The sequence below is a fragment of the Vespula pensylvanica genome, chromosome 6 (genome assembly GCF_014466175.1).
Source record: "Vespula pensylvanica isolate Volc-1 chromosome 6, ASM1446617v1, whole genome shotgun sequence".
In the NCBI taxonomy this organism is placed as follows: Eukaryota; Metazoa; Arthropoda; class Insecta; order Hymenoptera; family Vespidae; genus Vespula; species Vespula pensylvanica.
The window spans coordinates 1602232-1614157 of NC_057690.1; the positions used below are offsets into that span (position 1 = coordinate 1602232).

The 11926-nt window shown below is 33.9% G+C and overlaps 1 long non-coding RNA gene across 1 annotated transcript; it reads left to right on the forward strand.

Annotated features, from left to right (window-relative positions):
• Positions 1–139: 139 nt before the first annotated feature.
• LOC122629957 lies at positions 140–3157 on the forward strand. The gene is made up of 3 exons (XR_006327379.1): positions 140–307; positions 2311–2367; positions 2813–3157. It is a non-coding gene; the product is annotated as an uncharacterized LOC122629957 (long non-coding RNA).
• The last annotated feature ends 8769 nt before the right edge of the window (positions 3158–11926 follow it).

The following is an 11926-nucleotide window of genomic DNA, read 5'->3' on the forward strand; positions in this document are numbered from 1 at the left end:
TATTGCGACTGATTCTTTTCCCCTTCCCCAACTACTTGTGCCAATGGTCACGTGAGTTACACACGGCCCTGCAGGTTGTTGCGCATGGCACGTCAGTAGTGCCGGTTGCACTTGCCGACGAAAGCGTTCAGTACTCGTATCAGGAGTGGGGGAGGATCGATATATTCGACGGCACCGACGCTATGCTGTTAAGACAGTATCGAACAACGACGTAGACGTTCTACATACGTATAATATTTCCAAATAAATTCGAAAGACAATAAATACATCGACAAGATGCCAGGACCGTGCTGCGAGAAATGCAAAGGTGAGAATATCTTCTTGAAATTTTTTTTACAAATTTTCTAATACGAAATCGCAGAACAATCTTTTCGTAAGACTGCGATGGCACGAAATTATTTTATTTCATTATTTTACTTTATTCTTTTATTTTATATCTTATATATATATATATATATATATATATATATGTATATATATATATATATATATATATATACTTAGATCGTAATATTTGTTAAAGTAAAATCAAAATTTGTTGTTATATTTTGATCATTTATGATTTATGAATGAACGTTTTTGTTTTTTATTTTTTATTTTTCTATTCGAATGGATTAATCGTTGAAACGCATTGTCTTAATGAATTGTTTTTATTTCGATTTAGATATTGAATTTTGTTTTATTATTTTTTTTTCTCTTACTCGGAGCTAATCGAAAATTACGTAAATGTATTAGTCATTATTTCTATTTGGAAAATGACTAAACAATCTTTCTCCATGTGACGTGACTTTACAATAATTTGACGCAATTGTTTCTCGTCGCAGACGGCACATTAAATTCGATTTTTAAAGCTTTTTTCTTTTTTATCGCTTTTAAATATTGCCGATAAATATAAACAAATACATTTCTATCGATAGAAAATAAATTCTTATCTTGTAAAAAAATATTTCACGAATATCGTGTTACGTTAATCGCGTGTAAACAAAGATACGTTAACTACGTATATAATACTGCGATCGGTTTTTTTTGTATTATATATTTTTTTCATTCTACATATATGCATAAGTATATATATATATATATATATATATATATATGCATATGCAAGTGTATGAGTATATATACGAATTTAAATGAGGTTAATGTACGATGAGTCCGATACTATTTATAACATTTATTTTAACAGTAAGTTTCCTTTCGGAATAATTTTTATTGACTCAACAAAATATTATTTTGAATTACGTAATATTTTCTACAATTTTTTTTTTAAATAATAATTAATTTAAAAAAAATCATATTGAATCATATTAATAAATCGTTCTATATATATATATATATATATCTTTTAATATTATATTTTTTATATTTATTTTATATATTTATATATATATTTTTTAATATATCTAATATATATTTTTTATATATATATATATACACATTTTTGTTAATTATATAACGTATATAAATATATACATTTTGTTAATTAATATATGCAAAAGAAACGTATGAAAAATTTGTGTTGGAAATAAGTTGATCTGAATTTCAACAAGATGAAATTTAATCGAGGAATTTATTTCGCGTAAAGAAAAAAAAGAAAATAAAGAATAAAATATCGAGAATCAACCGTGAAAGGAATTTAATAATAATTTTATTGTGTAGAATTGTGACACGTCATGTACATCGAACGAGGGGGAATTTCGATGGGTATTAACATGTCCGCCGATGCATTCACGTATCATCGAAGTTCTTTCATTAAGATCTATTACTCGATAAAGTAGTGAGGACGGTCAACGATCGCTTCAATTAATTTTGTGGTTGCCTTCTCACTTGACTTTTAACGAACGCGTGAATCTACACTTCCGGGTAGACAACGACGACGACGATGGCAATACAGTTACTTTGATAATTTTGATCTAATTTAAAATAAAATAGTAGAATATATAAGTAAATGTATTATTATATTCATTCGAACAAAACATATTTTGTTAATTATTAATCCATTTCTAGAAAGAGATTATTTTTTTTTCATAGAGATCAACTTTTCTTTTTCTTTTTTCCTTTCGTCTCATTATTAAATAAAAAATCTTTTCTCTTAATAAATTTATCGCATGCACATATGTATATTTAAACTAACGTTTAAGTTACACGAATGATTTATTTAAATATTTAAAAAATTTTTTCAAATAACTATATATATATATATATATATATATATATATATATAAATGCGTAAAAAATGTATATTCCTTCGAAAACTATTTAAAAATTCTTATTTAACGCGTAATTAAAAATGATTCATATTTGTTCCAGAAAAATGCCAGGACTGCAAATGCGATAATTGTAAATGCAGTGATACAAGTTCCGGAGGTATTTTAAAATTAAAAATAGTTTCTTTGTCGTTAACTTCGAGTCTCTTACGAAATTTTAACAATAACATTTCGTTATCGAGTTTAGTTAGAACTTTTGGTTAAGTCGATCGGAGATACGAACTATCGACTTTAAAAAATTACGTCACGCCACAATGCACAATAGGAATGCTGTGTTAAGACTTTGAAGGCGACTGTACGCTTCCTTTTCATCTCGAGCAACGGCCGAGTAACCGTGACCGTTTCTAATGCGAGTTCGTTGTATCTCCACGAGATGTATTTTCTTCTTCTCTCGTACATAGCTTCTCTCTTTTTCTCCGTCATCGACATTTTACAATAATTAAATTTAACAAAAAAATAGACTCGAAGTTTAACATCGACTTAAGTAGTACGTCGAACATTTGCATATACTAATTAATAAAATTCATTTTCTTTTCTCCTTTCAGAGAAATGTTGTTGCTGTTGCAAGACAACCGGCAATTGCGTTTGCACGACCTGTAAATGTTAATTACGATCTAACGTAATGCCTAGTAGCTGCAGGACGGGTGTGAAGGATGAAAATTGGGAGGCGCAATAATAATGATTTTTATTGATATATATTCAACTGCAGCTTACAGATATATATATACATATATGCACGTATATATATATATATATATAAATTAGATATAGTCATTCAGTTACAATGATTATATTATTGTTACCTTTCGATTGGCTGAAACATTATATTGTATTTAAATATTTTAATATTTCTTGAGCATTTAAATAAACTTATACGAATGTTCCTCTAATACTTCAAAATGTTATAATTTTTAAGCGTTTCTAAATCTTCCATTTACCCAGTTATAGATTTTTCTCGTGCGGTATAACACTAGTTCGATTTTTTTTCGAATTATCATTGTTTTACGATCGGAGAAAGTCGATTTTATTTTTCTAAGAAATAATTCTCTAAGAAATTCCTTCCTGTTTCTTTCTTTAATCGTATCGCTGCGCAGTTTACTGAAAAAATATTATTTAGAAAGTGTATAAAAAGAATTGAGTAAATACGATGACTACTCATAAATTCGTAGAAAACATTTTTCAAATAATAGTATTGTTACGCAACTTCGATGAATTACTTTATAATTACGATTAATAACAATACACTAAAAACACTGTAAGTTTTACACACTGACTTCGAATTATAGAGGGAAGCACTAATCAACTTGCAGCACATATAAAGAACGATAATACAGTTTCCTTCATGAGTAAGAGTTGATAAGCAAGGTCTCGTTTTATCTTTATTGATCGATAAAGGAAGTAAACTGTTTTAGCAACTTAAAGTATTGTAGGAATCTTTAGAAAAAACGATAGTATCGTACAACTACTATTTATAGAGCTACATGTGTTTTTACTTCAGATGGAGTAGCTTTTACATTGTTGATAAATTTTTTATTTTTTTGTAATTTTCTTTTTATTCGAATGATTTTAATTCAATGCTTCAAAGTAGTAGATAAAATTGTCTAAGAATTTTTTAATGGTCTATCAACTTAAAAATTTCTTATTGAAGTAATTTTTTTAATCTTTAATCGTATACCTTTAGGGGTAGTTCTTGTACATAAGAAAGGTAGACGTAGACAAACATGCAGAATTATTTTATTCGATATGGATCTTTAATTCCTCTCATTATCATTTCCTCAAGCAACAACAATCGTTCCGAAATGAAGGAGGCGTTATTAACCGCGTTATCATTTTTTCTTCTTTTTGGTAAATTCACGGAAACAATGTTCGAGGGATACACCTGGTATCTTGTAAACATCAAATGGACCCGCTCCGGCGAAGCATAAAATTGGGTACCAACGTTGTCGAAATATCAAACTCCGGTAGTGAAGTCTCGACCTTAAGATCATTCTTTTTTTTTTCTTTTTCTCTTTCAGATCGTCTCGATAAAGGAACGTGTCTGACGTTTTCGCTCGACACGGATAATTTCCTAGAGAAACGCTGCTGATTACTTACGCCGCCATTTTGTCCGTACTCAATGATCAAAGAGAGACGATCAAATCGGTGAACTCGCGTGAAATCCTTACCGCTTAATCGTAAGATTCTTATCAATTCTCTCTTCCGTTTTTTTCCCCTTTTTTTCTCTCTATTTTTCCTTCCTTCTGTTATTTTTTTTTCTTTGTTTTTTCCCCCTCGTTCGAAAGGATACAGCGTACGACAAACATTGTCATTTGTAATTAGAACCTAGCTTTATGCAAGAGACGCTTCGTAATAATATGTAGATAGTTAACGAATTCATGCGAACTCACGAAGTAGAAGCACACCATTACGTTTGTAAAGCTACCATCTCTCGCTTTCTCCGTAGACCCGATCCAAATTACTAGGTACCCGTCCACGCTTTTGTCGTTAAACGGTGTGTCCCATGGAAGGGGAGTTCAGATGGGAAATCGCGATTTCCTCCGAGTTTAACCGCATCGTGAGAAGAAGTAGAAAAAGAAGAGAAAGACGAGGACGAGGACGAGGACGTAGAAGTAGTAGAAGAGGTAGAAATGGAAGACGAGATGACGACGACGCCGACGACGACGACGCCGACGACGAAGATGACGACAACTAAGCAGAAGGGAAAAAAGAATAAGAAGTATGAGAGAGGGATGTGAGTGGGAGGGGAGTCTAGGCGAGGTTGAAAAGACGGCGATTAGTCAAACGAAATCGTCCATCGCGTCTGAACATACGAGGAACACATGCTGACTCGCTCTCTTACGAGCACAACTCTCGAAATAGAGAAGGAGAAACGACAACGACGACGAGTTTGAAAGTACCGACTCTCGACATTCTTTTCGGCTAACCGCCTACTTAATTAAAACAACATTAAGCCGAGCCGGCTTATGCCGAGAAATGACGCTTGTCCATGGACCGTGTAAAGGCAAAGAGATGAGAAGATTTTGAAGAGAGAGAGAGAGAGAGAGAGAGAGAGAGAGAGAGAGAGAGAGAGAGAGAGAGAGAGAGAGAGAGAGAGAGGTATAAAGTTTATTTTCATGGACCGAAAGCTCAATACGGACAAAATCATAAGTAGGATTATATTAGGTCATCCAAATGAGTAATGCGATTTTTTTCTTGTTCTCTTTTTCTCTTTTTTATTTGGGCAAAACGAATGACGCAATATTTTGCAGTTGTCATTACGGTCGTTTAAGTAATTACGAGTCGATTTAATTTTTTCGCAGGAGAATATAAGAAGGAGAATGTAAACGTTATCGTCGACGTACATATCTTTGAGATACATTTTTTTTTATTCGACGATCTTGCCGTGTGTGATACTGCTACAAGTACGATAAATAAATAATATGCAAAATTTATGATCGATGTATTTATTAGTAAGCTGAACTGAAAGAGAATTCCAAAGCTTTCGTTCCGGGAATTGTTGACTCTCAAGGGTAAACGAAGGTCAGGATTTCCTCAAATGTTTTCGACGAAGAGAATCTCTCCGATATCGAAAATTTTTTATCGAAACCGATCGTACGAGCTATTAATGATAGCGATAAAAGAAAGTATCTTAAATCGAAGTCGAATGTAATTTTTTCGTCTCTTTTCTTCTGCATTATTTTAAGACCTGCTCGAAAAAGAAATGCCATTACTTTTGATGAACGGGAGATAAAACAATGCTATATAGCGAGATAAATTAATAAAAATAATATAATGATGGTAATAAAAAAAAAAAGAAAAAAAAAAAAAGAAAAACAAAAAAAAAAATAAGAAGGAGAAAAAGAGACAAAAATAATTGAAGTGGGTATAGTAAAGAAGGAAAAAATTGCACGCCGAGTATCGAGTATTGTAACTATGTAAAAAAGAGCAGGGGAGGGAGAGAGAGAGAGAGAGAGAGAGAGACAAAGATAGTAGCAAATGAAAGGAAATAAAGAGGAGAAAAGCAAAGGAAACGCACCCCGTAGAAGTCACCGTTAAATCTCGTCTCTAACTGCAGCTACACCGCCGGCTCGTAAACCACATCGCTTATTAAATTATGTACTTTCGGCCGGCTGCAAGAGCCGTGCAATTTGTTACACGGCGTTTGGCAACGTCCTTAGCTCTCTCGAACCACCGCGATGATTTTCATTCCCATTGCTACTAATGCCGCCGATTGTATTTCCTGTCTTCGTTCGTATCTACTTACTCAGACATTCAATGAATACGGATTTTAATCTCTCCTTGGTTTCTTTCCTCCCTTTTTTTCTTTTTTTTTTTTTTTTTTTTCTACACGGACGAGTTTAGTTCGTACCAATTATATTTAATTAGATATATTTTTTATCCGTGTTAATTAAATACCGACTTATATAATACGTCTAATAAGTAGATATGAAAAAAATTTGTGTTCGTTTATGAAAAAAAAAAAAAAAAAAAAAGAAAAAAAAGAAAAGAAAAAATATTACGTATTAGAAAGTGTAATAGATATTAGGATTAATATCTAACCGATAGAAATTAAAATGTATCTTAAACGACAATAATTATTACCTATCTCTTATACGATACATATATATATATACACACACACACATATATATATATAAATTTATATATAAAATGTATATATAAAAATATAAAAATATATAAAAATTTTCTAAGAACTTTCAGATAGACATGTAACCGTGTCGAAAGAAAATTTTCTAAGAAATAACTTTCCCCTCGCGAAGACGAACGCGTCTCGATCAGATAAACTAAGGGAAAATTTGGGATAGTCGGAAATCGTAGATAAATATAAGAGATTAGGTAGAACATACGAAGTAGGATATTTAAGATTTGTTTGGATGTTCAGAGACAACTCGAGAATATCGTAGAAATCTTTCTAGGGATATTTTGTCGTCCATGGTAATGGACTAATGACTGTTGCCTGGAAATAACTCTCTCTCTCTCTCTTTCTCTTTCTTTTTCTCGTTCTCGTATGTCAGCCAATTAAATGCATATATACATACGTATACCTATTAAAACGCGAGAAAGAGAAAGAAGGGAGTTACAGATAGAAGGGGATGAAGCGTTTTCCTCTAAACGCGACCGTGACACTCGCAAGGAGACTCTAAGCAATGAGATTTAGGAGCGACAGGTGCGTCTTCCTGTCATTCTAGACCTTCTTCTCTAACTATCTCTCTCTCTCTTTCTCTCTCTCTCTCTCTCTCTCTCTCTCTCTCTCTCTCTCATTTTCCATCCTTTACCTTAACATTTCCACACTTTCAAGGCGTTTCGCTTATTAATAATGAGTATTTGACGTCGAGCCAAGTAAGTACAGACTCCGACAAATCATATAACAGAATAACATGAAAAAAATCTATTAGCTAACTTAAGACACGTATGAAAAGTTAATTTTCGAAATACATATGTATATATATATATATATATATATATATATATATATATATTTCAAATTTGTCTACCTCTACAAAAATTTTCCATATAAAACGTACGTTTCAATATTCGCAGATATAAAAATAAGATTTCGTAGTTTTCTTTTTGTTTTCTTTTTTTTTTCCTCTCTATCTCGTAATACGGGAGATTAACAACAAAGTAAAAAGAGATTCCTCTTAGTTCGCGATAGATAGAAATGAAAAAAAATGGCGAGAGGGAGAGGTTAGATCTCGAAGAGAAAAATGAACGTTCGTAAAGTGTACCCCTACCCCAGGTATACTTACTGTGCTGTTAGTTTATTCAGCGGAGCGTAGCTCCTTCTCGGAGCTTGCGATGTTCGACGATATCCAGTGAGTATTTGTTATCATTTTTTTTTTTCTTTATTCGATTAGATAATATCGTTTATCTGATTAAAACATATTTAACCATTTACTTGATAGGTAAAATCGATCTAATATCTGATTAATGGTTTAACATCTGATTAATATCGTTTTGAAGTGTGTTTATCCGTAGAAATTCGTTCGTTATGATCATTAAAAAACAATTTAAATCACTTATATTAAAGAATTGTGATACGAATAAGAGAGAGAGAGAGAGAGAGAGAGAGAGAGAGAGAGAGAGAATTTTTTATTTTTTTTTTATAACTTTTTTTTTATTTTCTTTTTTTTTGGTATTCGCGAACGACGTGGGAAGTGGCACATACATAAAACGCTCCTTACGCCGGTCTTTATAGATCCAACAACGAGCGTGAGCTTCAGCTCTAATAAGCGAACCGGCAAGCAGTTAAGAAGGAAGTATGTGACAGGTGGAATATTCCGCGGTAGGAACGCGTACGAATATCGTTATTATTAAGACACGGTACCTCTAACGAGCACCTTCTACCGTTCTCCAGCTAAGCGGCAATTCTGTTTAACAAAAAGACTACAATGTGTGGGACCAGCCATGGAACATTTTATACTTGACTTCCGAGTATCTTTCTTGAAAATTGGAAATTAGCCGCGGGGAGATTGTTTTTTCATTCTTTTCTTTTCCCTTCTTCTTCTTCCTCTTCTCTCTCCCTCGAGGTTTCTTTTTAATTTAATCTAATTAAGGAAAGGAAAGAGATTAGACGAAAAAAAAAAAAAGAAAAAAAAAAAGAAGAAAAAACTATCGATATTTTCTTACTCCAGATAGAAAAGATACGATTTTCTTCTTCCTTATCATTTTTTTTTTTTCCCAAAATATTACGCTCCTTTCTATCATTGCTAAAGGATCTCGAAAAAAGTTCGACGAGGAAACGAAAGAAAAAAAGAGAAGAAAAATAAAAAGATCGTACAATTAAAACGTCGATGGTAATGTACAAGGGAGTTAAATAAGATGCGCTTTAAACACATTGTTACTGTGCTACTTAGTGCAACTTTTATGCATCCGGAAAGGGACACGCCCTTTGCGTCTCTACGTTCATCACGGATGAGTCCGACTCCTCATCTCGGTGGGTTCCGAGCACTCAACGCCGGGAATCGAATTTTATATGGAGATTGCCGTTGTTCCCAGGAGCACTAAAGAGTTAAGGGCCTCTTAAAATGGCCGTCGTTTGTTCGTAAGAGAGGCAGCGCAATTCCTTTCGCTTATCGTCTCTCCTCCTACTTCTTCGTCTTTTTTTTCTTCTCTCTCTCTCTCTCTCTCTCTCTTTCTCTCATTTTCTTCTTCATCTTCGTCTTTCTGTCTTTCCTCTCTTCTTTCTCGAAGGCGTTTACTGGTTACTATTATTACAAAGAGTCCGTGGCATAAATAAACCGTAAATCACGTGACGCCGTAAACGTCGAAATGCTTCGAGACAGTTCGGACCGCGTGATCCACCGTACAATGGGCCACGCAATTCTGCAATTTTAACGCTTAGGTATAAACATTCACCCTCTCTACTGGCACCGTCCATCTCCGGGCAACGTCATTGTCGCACGTTCTTAGTATACAACCGATATCAAACTGTATTTCTTTTCGTCTCAATCTCTGTGTCTCTCTTTTTCTTTCTCTTTCACACATACACACATATACACATACATACATACATACATAAATAAATATAAACATAGTACACACAGGACAAATGCGGACTTTTTTTTATAAATAAATGTACGTGTACTTGATATTTCGTACGAATGATAAATATGCAGGTAACATTACATTGACCTTATATTAATAACAGTCGGTAAAATAATTAGGCGTTTCTTTATATAAATATTGTTTACTTAACTAATAAATACTTCGTTATCTTTTTTCATTTTATAATCGATGATATAAAAATTAATTTCGCCGACTACACTTTCGAACGAAGTAATACGAGGGTAAATTGTATCCCTTTTATAAGATCGATAACAAACAACGAGGAGATACGTCGATCGAAAGCATCGTTACGTTCAACGAAAAAAAAAAAAAAAAAAAAAAAAAACAAATCCGCTGTATTATTATCCGGAGCTCGTTCGAAAAAGATCCGAGGGAAAATGATGGAGAATCTTCGAGAGATCTTTGAGAGAGTGTATGAAATATCGACGATACAAAGACTTATCCTAGGTACGACGCTTCGTATATTTTTTTTTTTCTTATTTTCTTCTTCATTGTTTGTTCCTTTTATTTATTTTTTTTTTTCATTCCTTTCTTTGCGATGGACTAACGATCTAACGGTCTAATGAAGTCGTTTCAAGCGACGTTGAACTCTTTCTTTAAAGCGTGAAGGCGATACAAAACGATAAGAAGAGAAACTATACGCAGAAAGAGTGAGATAGAGAGAGAAAGAGATGAGAGAGGTGACGGTGATGGCGGGCCGTTGGCCAAGCCTCGAAACGAGAAGAGAATCGCTCGCGGCCGCAATTAATCACGCCGGAAAGAGAGCTCCCTTCCGGGGTTTTATTAACCAATTACCGAGGGTACGCGGTATATTTGATGATGCTCCAAATAAATAGCCGGCAAACAGTGCCGGGAATTCATTAGCGAATCGTTCGGCCATTAGCGTCATCCTCGTAAGTTTATACAAGAGACGTATCGCAAACTATCAGAAAATTTTCTAATACCGTCGTCGTCGTTTCGCTCTCCAATGGGGAACTAATTCAACGAGTAACTAATATGACGTAACTAAACGTAATCTTTTACTTATCATCGACGTGTCCTCGTTTTTTACTTCTATTCCTTGCTGAAAGCTATCGCTATCATTTTTACGCTTAAATATATGTATTTTGTTCTTTGTCTTTTTGTACGGCGTAATATCTTAAAGTAAGATCGAAAGAATATTACTTGAGAGTTTTCGTAGATTATAGATATATAAGTACTTACTTACGTATCTGCAGATTGAGTCGTTGATCGAGTAGTATCGCTAATGGTGAAAATAGATCTTGAGGAAGGTTTCGTTATTTTATACGAATTGCACAGCGTTTAAGTAAGATATACGACCGATCGGTTAGACGATTAATACGCAACTGCGTGAATAACCGAAGGAACAACAAGAACGTTCCTATCCCTCGTTATTGTTTACCTATCGTAAACATTCGTAAAGTAAAGTTCGTCCTTCGACATTCGTATCTTGTGATTCTCAAAGTCAATCTATATAACAAAACATATACATTCGTGGAAAATCTCGTATTTATATATACATATATATATATATATATATATATATATATATACGTGCCTACGTGTTACACGTAATAGCATAGTAACGTATACGCTTACAAACGTAAAGGATCTCTTTCGTCGACGATAACGAAATAAGATTTCAAGAGGATTTTCCTTTCACGAGTTACAAGATAGGAAGTTCCCTCGTTCATCAGAAAGGATTGTCGGATGATCAATTGGATATTGTCGGTGGTCTCTCTCTCTCTCTCTCTCTCACTCTCTCACTCTCTAATTCTTTCCTTCTCTTTCCCTCTCTTTGCCGACCCATTAGTCCGGAGACGCGGGGATCGGATAATTAGCGGAGCATTCGCCGGATTCTAACCTCCGTCTACTTCTTCGTCTTCTTCGTCTTCTTCGTCTTCTTCTTCTTCTTCTTCCTTCTTCCTGCACGAAGAGGCACGAAGAGTCCTTAATAATTGTAACTGGACACGGAGCCAGCAGCTTCACCTACAGCATAGCCTTTCTCCTTCCCCTGACGTCGTTCCTCTCCCGCTGTCTTCTACGGCGCGCTGCCCACTTTACAATACACTTTGTCCATCTGCCTTTTA